This window comes from Triturus cristatus, chromosome 3_1 (assembly GCF_964204655.1).
Source record: "Triturus cristatus chromosome 3_1, aTriCri1.1, whole genome shotgun sequence".
NCBI classification, from domain to species: Eukaryota; Metazoa; Chordata; class Amphibia; order Caudata; family Salamandridae; genus Triturus; species Triturus cristatus.
This window is the reverse complement of record NC_140583.1, coordinates 924299875-924313245: the sequence shown is the minus strand read 5'-3', so window position 1 is coordinate 924313245 and position 13371 is coordinate 924299875. Positions and strand designations below refer to the sequence as shown.

Genomic DNA, 13371 nt, shown 5'->3' with positions numbered 1-13371 from the left:
AAAACAAGTATGAGTCTCTGAGTGTGGCAGTGAGTGGGTTTGTAAGTCTCTGAATGGGTGTGTGAGTGGGTGTGTGAGTCTCCGAGTGGGACTGTGACTGGGTGCATGAGTATCCAACTGAGTCTGTAAGTAGGTGTATGAGTCTCTGAGTAGACCTGTGAGTGGGTGCTAGAGTATCAGAGTGGGTCCAGGAGCAAGTGTATGAGTCTCTAGGTGGAACTGTCAATCGGTGCATGAGATTCTAAGTGTGTCTGTGAGTGGTTGGATGCCTCTCTGAGTGGGTGTATCTATGAATGGGTGTGTGAGTGTCTGAGTGGGTGCATGAGTATGTGAGTGGGTACACGAGTGTCTGGCTATGTGTGTGGGTACATGACTGGGTCTGTGAGTAGGTGCATGAGCTTCTGAGTAAGTCTGTGAGTGGGTGTGTGAGCCTGTGAGTAGGTCTGTGTATGGGTTCATGAGTATCTGAGTGGGTCTGGAAGTGGCTGCATAAGTCTTGCACTGGGTGTGTTACTGTGTGCATGAGTGCCTGTGTGTATCTGTGAGTGGGTGTGTGAAGATCTGAGTGGGTATGTCAGTTAGTGTGTGATTCTCTGAGTGGGTCTGTGAGTGGGTGCATGAGTCTCTGAGTAGGTATGTGAGTGGCTGCATGAGTCTGTAAGTGGGGCTGGGAGTAGGTGCATGAGTGTATGAGTCAGTTTGTGAGTTGGTGTTTCAGTGTCTGAGTGAGTGTATGAGCCTGTGAGTCAGTCTGTAAGTGGGTACAGGACTGTTTGAGTGGGTCTGTGAGTGGGTGCATCACTATCTGAGTGGGTCTGTGAGTGGCTGTGTGAGTGTCTGACTGGGTTTGTGAGTGGCTGTATGAGTCCCTGAGTAGGTGTGTGGTTCCATGAGTGAGACTGTGAGTTGGTGTATCAGTTTCTGAGTGGTTCTGTGAGTGGGTGCATAAGTGTCTAATTGGAATCCATGAGTGGGCGCATGAGTATCTGAGTGGGTCTGTGAATGGGTCAATCAATGTCTGACTGGTTCTCAGAGTGAATGTGTGAGTCTTTGAGTGGGTTTGTGAGTGGGCACATGCACCTCTGAGTACATGTTTCAGTGGGTGTGTCTGTGAGTGGGTATGTGGGTCTCTCTGAGTAGCACTGTGAGTATGTCTGTGAGTATCTGATTGGTTATGTGAGTGAGTGTGTGGGTCTCTGAGTGGCTGTGCAACTCTCAGAGTTCATCTGTGAGTGGGTGCATGGGTCTCTGAGTGGGACTGTGAGTAGCTACATGACTGTTGAGTGGGCATGTGAGTAGGTGTGTGTCTGTGAGTAGGTATGTGAGCGAGTACAGGACTGTCTGAGTGGGTCTGTGAATGGATGCATCACTGTCTAAATGGGTCTGAGAGTGGGTGGGTGAGTGTCTGTGAGCGAGTGCGTGGGTGTCCCAGTGGGACTATGAGTGGGTATGCGAGTCTCTGAGTGTATCTGTGAGTGAGTGTGTGGGTCTCTTAGTGGGACTGTGAGTGGCTACATGAGTGTCTGAGTAGGTCTTTGAGTGGGTATATAAGTGTCTGTGTGGGTGGGTGCTTGAGTCTCTGAGTGCATCTATAAGTGAATGTGTTAGTGTCTTAATGGGTCTCTGAATGTATTTTTTTTATTTTATCACTGATATTCAAGAATTCATCATGATGCTACACCGGGGGCTACACTGACCATCACGTAAATATCAGGAGTTTCCTCAAAGACCTGTAATGTTCCAGCCATGGGGTCAGGGCACAGCCAATCTGACCCCTTATTACACTTTCTGCTATTATGTTTGAGCCCTAGGGTCTGTTCCGATGGACTAAAATGGCAGCCGTAACTCTCTGCTCAGGTAGCGGTCAGACAATCACAGCATTCCTGTTGGTTTGCGCATTCATGATTTGTTGCAAAATCATCATGAATTATTCACGTCCCCAGATATCCGAATTTGATTTATTTTAATATCTCGCAAATGACTGAACGATTGACACCAAATAATAAAAAGCCCAATCTGCGGGCCAAAAGCTAGCCTCCTGCCAAATTTTGTGTAATTCTATCCCGCTGTTCAGTCTGCAGGAGTGTCTAAAGAGTCTAAGGGAATTAACATGGGAAGGGCACTTCTTTTTTTAACCCCCCGTTTTTCCTGGCCCCAACTTGGCGCATTGTCCCAAAACTTTCCATGCACAACAAGGATCACTGACACACTTTTTTTCAAAATGTTCATGAAGATTTGTCAAACAGCATCAAAGATATAGGCAAGTCAAAAATGACCATGTCTTGAGGTATGTAATATGTCAGGCCATAAGCAGTGCATTGCGGGGGCGTGAGCTATAGATAGCTCAACTAACTATAACTGTTGAATTTCTCTGGTTTTGTGCATGTGAAATCTGAGCCTAACATTAACGTTCCTGTAACCTTTGGTTTGTTTCAGTGAATTTCTAAGGTTTATTAAATGCTAATTCCTAACTATAATGTCCCTGTAATCTTTAGTTTAACAACCCTCAACAGCCAAGGGGACTTCATCCCCCAACGATTACTGTGCCATGAGAAATGTTTGCAGAGTGTTGGATAAAGGACGTCCTTCATGATTACACAGGTAGTGCCTGTGTGATTCTATGTGTGTCATTGCCAAGGATATACTGTTAATACTGTTTTTTTTTACAAAGTGTAAAATACATATATAGTCATAGTTTACATAACATTTCAGTGTAGTTATTTAGTAATATACTAATTTAACGTACCCCTTTGTATACATTTATCGAAATAACTACATCAAAAATGCATTTTCCTTCTTCACAGCAACACCGAAGGTCTCAATGACATCAGTAGTGACAAATACAAATGACAAGAGGTAAAAAAGATATTTAAAGATATGTTACACAAGGTTTGAGTTTGACTGTTTAGTAACATCATTGTTTAACTTTAGTTTTTACAACACATTTAACAAAAACAACAATTAAAAAAAATAACTTTCAACACCTGAACTCACAAATAAAACATAACTACAAAACACCCACAAAACTACCCATTCTGACCTAAACTCAACACGAATCAAGCATTGCTCCAAAAGGAGTACAATGCACACTATGTAATAAGATCCACTCTAGAGGGACAAATAGAAAATATTCGTGTGGGATGACGTCCATGGTCTATCGTCTGAAAACCTAATATTGAAAACATCTCTAACTGCCAATCAAGTAGACGGAAGCTGAAGGACCATCTACATCAGTGGCACCAGCAACAATTCCCACTCAGAAAGTCCTTTGAGAGGTGCATACTACTGCAACACATATGGCTCCAGAGTTTTCAAGAATGGCCACGTATGAAACCACAAAAAAAATCAAAAACAAAACAGAAAATAATGTCACTGAGAAATAAAGTAATATCATTGGATAATGTACCTTTCAACTAAAAAAATGAAAAGAACACGCAGATTTATCTATCTTGAACATTCATTAAGAGGAGTTAATAGTGAGCATATTTGTGCAATGCACAACATGTCACATAACATTGTCAAGGGGTAAAAATAAAACATATTTTTGTGGGACTATATCAATGCTTTACCATCTAAAACTTGCCAAAGCAATAGTGTAAAAGCAGCAAGAAGGCAACGCAAGGCTTAAGGACCCTGAACTTGAATACCAGTCACAAAAACACCGGGGCAGACAGACCTTTGAGAAGTCCAATTTTAACTTCCAGATTTGACTCCACATTTTTTCCGTATGGCATCTGTGAGAAGTTGGCCTGGCAGATGCTGGTCACTACTTATAGTGGCCACCTTGCACCAGTCCAATTCGACTCTTATGGTAGATTTTAAAGAAAGCTATCTTAGTGGTAGCTGTGGAGAGCAGCCTTCAGGCTAAGTCTCAGAGGAATGTAAAGCAGCTTGTTTTACCTTATAATCTCTTGAATTACCAAATGAAAGGACACCACACAAGTATATATATCAAATATATATGTATTTATTTCTAGACACACTCTACTAATCTCTTTATGAGATTAGAAGCCAGGAACACATTCAAGTATCAACGTTTCACAATAAGTTAAGCACAAATATGGCTGGGGCCCTAGGGGCATACCAGACCATATACTAAAAAAATGGGTTAGGAAGTCGACTTGCAAAATAACAAGGCCTATGGCCTGTAGAATCGCTGGGGCTTCATGGCTGCAGTGATAGCAGGTAAGTAACAGGCCCACGGGAGACGCGTGCAGTGTGAGAACACAGACGCGGGTTCCCTATTGATTATACTGGAGCAAGTCGCGGTTAGATTTTTAAAGTTTTAGGGTACTTCGAGGAAGTCCACAAGCAAGCCACTTACAAGGTAAGTAATTCGAGGGCCAACACACACTAGGGCACCAGAGTGCACAAGTTACCTCACCCAGGGAAGCCGGGTGCATAGGTGTCTTTTGGTGTCGGGTCGCGTCGCTGTTTTCTATGGAGACCAAAGAAGACTTGCTGCTTGCGGCGACTGAAGAAGTGTCCGGTGGAATCCAAGGCTGGATTCAAGATGTAGAAGACCTGAAAATTGAAGGGACAGTGTTCACAGTCACTTGCCATTGACCCGGTGCCAGGAAGATGGATGCCCATGGATGTCGGGTGATTTCAGGTCGATGATGGTGTTTTGACTCTTCGCTCACGAGGTCCAGGAGAGATCGATGGTGACCAGCAGCTGGATTCAGAGGGCCCACGACGTCTGCAGCTGATGGCGGTGTCGACAACCGGATTGGAGCCTACAGGCCTTGACAAAAGCAAGTCTCGTTTAGAGTGAAGAAAGTCGATGGTGCAGACCAGCAAGGTCTGAGGGACTTACCCAGTGAAGGTAAGTGAGGGTAGGCCTGGAGCAACCAGGGGAGCCCTTTGAATTGATAAGAAAGTCTTCGGGGGACCCACTAGCCAATGGGCAAGGGATCGCGAAGACGCTCTTGAGGAAATACTTCACAGGAGCCCACGGTCACTCGGGACGTGGTAGGCCTCTGATTTTTGCTGCAAAACCTGCTGGAGGCTTGGGCCACAAATGATCCAAAGCACAAGTTCATTGAATGTCGTGAAGGGGTTGCACTCGACAATAGTGCACGGTTCCCAGGTATTGCAGTTCCTCGTCACTCGTGGGGTCCAGACGCCACAGCTTTGCTGGGGACTCAAAATGGCCAACGAGAGGTCAGGAAATCTACTTCTGGGGCTGCAGGGACTTCGGACAAAGTTTGCGACTGTCGATTAGAGTTTCAGGTGCCTGCAAAGCAGGGGAGTCACTCCTTGACTCCAAGGGAGATTCTTCCGTCTTCCAAAGGTAGTGGAATGTCGAAGGGCCAGGATTCTTCTTGTAAAGCGTCATCCAGGGTTATCTAACTTGCAATGGCAAGGTGTACCTATCTTATAGTGAAAGAAAGGGAGGGACTAGCTCTATGACCACTCCTCTAGGAGGGTCAGGGGGGTGGGTGGTTACACCCACTCCCCTTTGTCCAGTTTCGTGCCAGAGCAGGGTCTGGTAGCCCCTGAACCAGTTTGAGCTGGCATATGAACAGAGGAGCTACAGTGTAGGACTTCAAAGCACTCTAAGAGTGCACCCACCCAGCTCCAATACACTAAATCCTGTCTGGAAGGTGGTGACACCTCCCTGTGACAGGAGGCCTTTGGTTGGGCTTCCACCACTGCGAGTTTCAGTCAGCAGCAGGAGGGCAACCCAGTGTCTGTGCTGGTGGCATCCATTCTGAGATGCCAGGGCTCTTTCAGATTTCTGTTGTTTTACTACAGTGGGTACATGTCATCCTCTCTAGAAGGGTGGGGTCATACTCCCACACCAGTTACTGGTGTGGGGGTATGATTCCAAGATGTTTGACACCAAACACGACATGTTTTGATGCAGTCATTCCAAAGTTAGCATTAACTGGGATGTTATAATGCACTTAATAGTATATGGTTTAACCGCATCCACAAACAACCACAGGGAATAGACCCTACCAGCTGCAGAGGGGCTCTGCTCAGGAAGAGGCACCACCTCACATTGTAAACCAAGCACCCTGCCCTCAGGATTGATAGGGCCTGCCATAGGGGTGACTGATACATTTATATGTGTGTAGTGAGATATAGGAACCTATACCTCTGTGAGGAGTGCTAACACTACCTCACCCAGGCTGCAGTATCAGGCCTGTGGTGTCAGATTTAGTCTGCTTCTCAGGGGTGGCATAATACATGCTTCAGCCCCTGGTAGGCCTGTGAAGTACCTATGCCCTTGGTACCTAAGGTACCATATTCTAGGGGCTCATAAGGTAACCAATCACTAATGCATCTAATATGCACTCCAAGTCGTTTAGAGAGAACAGAGAGACTGGGGCCCTGATTAGCAGGGACCCAGCCTGACTATAGCCAGAAACCAGTGTTAACATCAGAAAAAAAGTGGGGGCAACATAAGTGCAGATCCTACTCTTCTACACAACCCCCCCAAACGCAGGGACATTAAACTAAACTTGACCAGTTGTGTCTTCATGTTCTAAGTGGAAATACCTTGAGAGTCCATCTGCATTGGCATGTTGGGACCCAGGTCTATGTTCCACTGTATAGTCCATCCCCTGTAGGGAAATGGACCACCTGAGCAGTTTAGGATTTTCACCTTTCATCTGTTTAAGCCATAGAAGGGGCTTGTAGTCAGTCTGAACTATGAAGTGAGTGCCAAACAAGTATGGCCTCAGCTTCTTCAGGGCCCACACCACAGCAAATGCCTCCCTCTCTATAGCTGACCAACGTTTCTCTCTAGGGGTCAGCCTTCTGCTTATAAAAGCTACTGGCTGGTCTTGACCTTCATCATTTAGTTGAAACAGTACAGCTCCCACACCAAGATCTGAAGCATCTGTTTGGACAATGAACTTCTTTTGGTAGTCTGGACTCTGCAAGATGGGGGCAGTGCACATTGCCTGCTTGAGGTCATCAAATGCCTTTTGACAGCTAGCTGTCCACTGAACCTTCTTTGGCATTTTCTTAGAGGTAAGATCATTTAAGGGGGTCACTATAGATCCATATCCCTTAATAAACCTCCTATAGTACCCAGTCAGGCCTAAAAAGGCTCTAACCTGTGTCTGGGTTGTTGGAGCTACCCATTCCATTATGGTCTGGATTTTGCTCTGCAATGGTTGAACCTGACCTCCACCTACAAGGTGGCCCAGGTACACAGCCTGACTCTGCCCTATCTGGCACTCAGTGGCCTTGATAGTGAGGCCTGCTTTTTGCAGGGCCTCCAAAAAATTTCTGAGGTGGACCAGGTGATCCTGCCAGGTGGAACTAAAGACAGCAATATCATCTAGATAAGCTGAGCAATAAGTTTCCATACCAGTCAGAATTTTATTACCAACCTCTGAAAAGTGGCAGGAACCTTTTTCAAACCAAAGGGCATTACCACAAAGTGATAGTGCCCACCAGGGGTTGAAAATGCAGTTTTGGCCTTGGCATCATCAGCTAACTTGATTTGCCAGTAGCCAGCTGTTAGGTCAAATGTACTCAGATATTTGTCTGAGGCCAAAGTATCAATGAGCTCATCTGCCCTTGGAATTGGGTAGGCGTCAGTCCTGGTGACTGCATTGAGGCCTCCGTAGTCTACACAAAACCTCATCTCTTTCTTACCACCCTGGGTGTGAGGTTTTAGCACTAGGACTACTGGACTAGCCCAAGGGCTATCTGAAGGCTCAATAACTCCTAATTCCAACATTTTCTGGACTTCAGTCCTGATACAGTCCCTGACATGGTCAGGTTGCCTGTAGATTTTACTCTTGACAGGCAGACTGTCTCCAGTGTCCACCTCATGGGTGCACCAGGAGGTCTGACTTGGGGTCAGTCTAAACATATGTCTGTACTGTTGCAGAACCTGTCTGCATTCAGTTTGTTGATGCTCAGTGAGGCTGCTTGCCAAAGCAACACCATCAACTGACCCATCTTCAGGGTTCTGTGAGAGCAGGTCAGGGAGAGGGTCACTCTCCTCCTCCTGGTCCTCATTAGTTGCCATGAGCAAGCCCATGTCAGCCCTGTCCACATATGGCTTTAATCTGTTGACATGGAGCACCCTAAGGGGGCACCTGGGAGTTCCAAGATCCACCAAGTCGGTGACTTCTCCCTTTTTCTCAACAATTGTATGGGGGCCACTCCACTTGTCCTGGAGAGCTCCTGGGGCCACAGGCTCCAACACCCACACCTTCTGGCCTGGCTGGTAAACAGTCAGGACAGCCTTTTGGTCATGCCAAGCTTTTTGTAATTCTTGGCTAGCCTCAAGGTTTTTGTTTGCCTTTTTCATGTACTCTGCCATTCTGGAGTGGAGACCAAGTACATAGTCCATCACATCCTGTTTGAGAGGTAACTCCCAGCCCTCCTTCACCAAACATAATGGGCCTCTGACAGGGTGCCCAAACAGAAGTTCAAAAGGGCTGTAGCCAACCCCCTTCTGTGGGACCTCCCTGTATGCAAACAGAAGGCAGGGAAGTAAAAGGTCCCATTTTCACCTAAGCTTTTCTGGCAGGCCTTTAATCATTCCCTTTATGGTCTTGTTGAATCTCTCAACAAGCCCAGTGCATTGTGGGTGATAGGGAGTAGTGAATTTGTAATTGACACCACACTCCTTCCACATTGCTTTCAGATACCCTGACATGAAGTTTGTAACTTTGTCAGATATAACCTCCTTAGGGAAGCCCACTCTGGAGAAGACTCCAATGAGGGCTCTTGCCACCACAGGGGCTGTGGTGGTCCTGATGGGAATTGCTTCTGGGTACCTGGTGGCATGATCCACTACCACCAGGATAAACCTGTGCCCAGGAGAGGTGTGGCTCACTAGTTAGAGGCGGCAGACCCGTAAGCAGAGAATCGGCCAGGGACCAGGGTTGAATTCCCGACGCGGCAGGGTCGTGGACCAGGGTCAAAACGGACTCGATAATTCTCGCCTCGGTACCTACTCTAACCAGGAACACACTCGGCAACTCTGGGCATTAAGCTTGCCTCATCTCTACAACAGCCCCCCACAGACACCGGGGATGCCTGGTTTCACCTTGGAGATACCCAGAATGGGACCATCTCACAGGGATAGCCAGGACAGGTTCCCCAGCGGTCTACAGCGCCGGGACGCCCCGTTGCTGGGGCAGCTGTGCGCTTTACAAGTCTACAACATTTACATTTAAAAGGTCCCATTTTCGACTAAGCTTTTCTGGGAGGCCTTTAATCATTCCCTTTAGGGTCTTGTTGAATCTCTCAACAAGCCCAGTGCATTGTGGGTGATAGGGAGTAGTGAATTTGTAATTGACACCACACTCCTTCCACATTGCTTTCAGATACCCTGACATGAAGTTTGTAACTTTGTCAGATATAACCTCCTTAGGGAAGCCCACTCTGGAGAAGACTCCAATGAGGGCTCTTGCCACCACAGGGGCTGTGGTGGTCCTGAGGGGAATTGCTTCTGGGTACCTGGTGGCATGATCCACTAACACCAGGATAAGCCTGTGCCCAGATGCTGTTTGAGGGTCAAGGGGACCAATAATGTCAATCCCTACCCTTTCAAAGGGTACCCCCGCCACAGGTAGTGGTATCAGGGGGGCCTTTGTTGTGCCACCTGACTTGCCACTGGCTTGGCAAGTGACACAGGAGCGACAAAACTCCTTGGTGTCCTCTGACATGTGTGGCCAATGAAAATGAGGGACAAGCCTGTCCCAGGTCTTGTTTTGGTCCAAGTGTCCTGCCAATGGGATGTCATGTGCTAGGGTCAAGAGGAACCCCCTAAACTTCTGAGGTATTACCAACCTCCTGGTGGCTCCAGGGTTAGGATCTCTAGCCTTAGAATATAGGAGTCCCTCATCCCAATAAACCTTATGGGACCCACTAGCACTCCCAGCAGCCTCAGCAGCAGCCTGCTGTCTGAGGGGTTCAAGAGAGGGGCAGCACTGTTGTTGCTCGCTGCTCAGATCTTCCCTGTAAGGTCCCCCTGCCCCAGGAACTCAACCTGATCAGGTTCAAGTTCCTCCGGGGCAGTTCCTTCTTCAGGCTCTGCTTCTCCTCCCTCAGGAGGGGAATCTGAGATCTGAGACAGAGGGGAAGGCACTGCCTTAACCCTACTGCTCCTCCTCTTGGGTAGCATCTGGTCCATAGTTTCAGGATCCAGAGCTGGTTCAGCTTTATGCATCTTGGCTTGTGACCGGTCACAGCAAATACCTCTGCAGGTATGCCCAGCATCTCAGCATGAGTCCATAACTCTACTTCAGACCGAGCTGAAGTCTCCAGATCATTGCCCAATAGACATTCGACAGGGAGGTCTGCACTGACTACTACTTTCTTAAGGCCAGTTACCCCTCCCCAGGAGAAATTCACAACTGCCAGACTATGGTTGGTCCTGACATTGCTTGCATTGGTAACCTGGTACATTACACCCAGGATGATCTGTGCAGAGTCCACTAGATCCTCTTCCACCATGGTGACACTAGCACCTGTGTCCCTGAATGCCAAAGCATGTTTGCCATTTATTATAGGCTGCTGTTTGTACTTGCCCAGATTACTGGGGCTCACTAGGAAGGACATATTAAGGACTCCCTCACAAACCAGCATTGCCTGTGTGGTTTCTCTGACTAGGCCAGAGTCCACATCAGAACCCAGGGTCAACCCCACTACACCCTTATTCTGATTACCACCTTGTTAGACCTGGCACCCTGGCGTGAGTCTCCCTTCCACTTTTTGTCGCTGTGCCTCATGTGTTTTTATGGTGTTGGCCGCTCAGAGCACTGTGCCACTGCCAACCAGTGCCACAGTGCAAGTGCTCCCTATGTAAAATGTATATGTTGGTTGGATTCCATGATTGGCTTATTTGGTTTACTATCAGACCCCAGGAAAGTGAACCAGGAGTGCCAGGGTGTGTAAATACAAATACCGCTGGTGGGCTCGCAGCACTGGTTGTGCCACCCACAGAAGCGGCCTGGTAAAATGTATCTAGGGTCTGCCATTGCAGAACCTGCGTGCAGTCTGGTACTGACATGCTGACTTGGCAAGTGCACACACTTGCCAGTCCCTAAAACCTTCCCTTAACTTCATATTAGTCACCCCTTTGGTAGGCCCCAGGGCAGGGTGCATTGTAAGCATAAGGTAGGACAAGCCCTGATGTGTGTGGCATGTCCTAATAGTGAATTACAGCCATTTTCGTTCTTCACTATTTTAAGGCTACCCTGTTCTCATAGGCCAGAATGGGCTGTTAAGATTGTTACATCCTATGATCCTAACAGGCCCAGGGAACATGGTAGAAGATCGAGTTTAGTATGCCTGAACTCAGAATAATAAGGTACACCTTTTAGTAAGGTTTATTTTAATATTCCGCGTTTGCAAATGCCGCTTTTAGAAAGCTGGCCTTTGCTTGCCTAACCATTTCAGCCCGCCTCTGCGTGATGTGTATCTACTGTCTGGCTTGCGTGAGTGACAGGGCTGGGGAAACCCAGATGGACAGGGCTAGGTAGCCTGGTGTTGAATAGGACGATTGACAGGTAGATGGGTGGGAGGAGTGCACCTGGACTCTGAATAGGACTGTGCTCTGCCACTACAATGCCGGCTCCGCCCCCTGTGGAGCGTCTGATGACTCTGCCCTGCACCCTGAATGAAGAAGCCTGCATCGCGTAAACAAAGTGCTCCAGAACTGGACTGAACTAGGCAAGGGCCCCCCTGGCCTGGGAGAACAAAAGAAATGTGGTATAAATGAAGGAGCCCTGCTCCTAAGAAATCAGATCCTACTACAAGACGAACCTCTGCCTGAGGAGAAGGAACCGGGAAAGCTGTAGGAGGAGTACTGTCCCTGACCAGGGGGATTGGCCTGCAGTGGTTGCCTTGCTGCTGAAGGAGGGGAGAAAGATTGCTGATAAACTTTGCTTCAACTTGTGCTGTTTAAGGTCTCCAAGGGCTTGTGCTGAGCTTGCCCCCTGAATGAAGTCCCAGGACCAGCGGACTTCACCTCCTTTAAGAACCGCCGTTCTCCCTGTGAAGCTGACGCCGAGAGAAGTGTGTGCCTCCCAACCCGGCGTGTACTTTCGCAAGCCTGTGCCCCCTGCCCAGCCCAAGCACTGTGACTAAAGCCGTAGCTCGCAACGCAAAGGAAGGACTTCGTGACACCTGATTTGCCTCTCTGCATCGTGCCACTTTGCGTACCCCCCTACCCTTGCTGAGGGCAGTCTGTGGCTCCTAGAATGGTTGGTTCATGGCACCCCACCGGAGCGTGTTACCGGCTTTGCATCACGCTGAGAACAAAGGTGCCGTCCTCAAAGGTACGACTCGAACGCCGCAACTAAGAGCCAGCGCACCGTACGTCTGCACCGTCCCCCTGAGCACCGCGACTGAGGCCACCTTCGAGCCGAAGCTCGCACCGCGATTGAAAGGACATCGCGCCATACACGCACGCTGAGGATTTACTGCGCCGTCCCTGACGAACTTCTACAAAGACCAAGGTACTGTGCCCCCTTCACACCTGGTGAACCGGTTTGAGCTGGCATATGCACAGAGGAGCCTACTGCTCCCCCAGTGCAGGATTTCAAAGCACTCTAAGAGTGCACCCACCCAGCTCCAATACACTAAATCCTGTCTGGAAGGTGGTGACACCTCCCTGTGACAGGATGCCTTTGGTTGGGCTTCCTCCACTGTGAGTTTCAGTCAGCAACAGGAGGGCAGCCCAGTGTCTGTGCTGGTGGCATCCATTTTGTGAAGCCAGGGCTCTTTCAGATTTCTGTCATTTTACTACAGTGGGTACATGTCATCCCCTCTAGAAGGGTGGGATCATACTCCCACACCAGTTATTGGTGGGGGGGGTATGATTTCAAGATGTTTGACAACAAACACGACATGTTTTGATGCAGTCATTCCAAATTTAGCATTAACCGGGAGGTTATACTGCACTTAAGAGTATATGGTTTAACCGCATCCACAAACAGCCACAGAGAATAGATCCTGCCAGCTGCAGAGGGGCCCTGCTCAGGCAGAGGCACCCCCTCACATTGTAAACCAAGCACCCTGCCCTCAGGATTGATAGGGCCTGCCATAGGGGTGACTGATAGGTTTATATGTGTGTGTATAGTGAGATATAGGAACCTATACCTCTGTGAGGAGTGCTAACACTATCTCACCCAGGCTGCAGTAGCTGGCCTGAGGTGTCAGATTTAGTCTGCTTCCTAGGGGTGGCATAATACATGCTTCAGCCCCTGGTAGGCCTGTGAAGTACCTATGCCCTTGGTACCTAAGGTACCATATACTAGGGGCTCATAAGGCACCACAGTAACCAATCACTAGTGCCTCTAATATGAACTCCAAGTCGTTTAGAGAGAACAGAGAGACTGGGGCCCTGATTAGCAGGGACCCAGCCTGACTATAGCCAGAAACCAG

At 48.2% G+C, this 13371-nt stretch overlaps 1 long non-coding RNA gene across 1 annotated transcript in view; it reads right to left on the bottom strand.

Moving 5' to 3' along the window:
* LOC146861282 (uncharacterized) overlaps positions 1–13371 on the bottom strand; it is a 72562-nt gene that overhangs the window by 14598 nt on the left and 44593 nt on the right. The window lies entirely within an intron of this gene.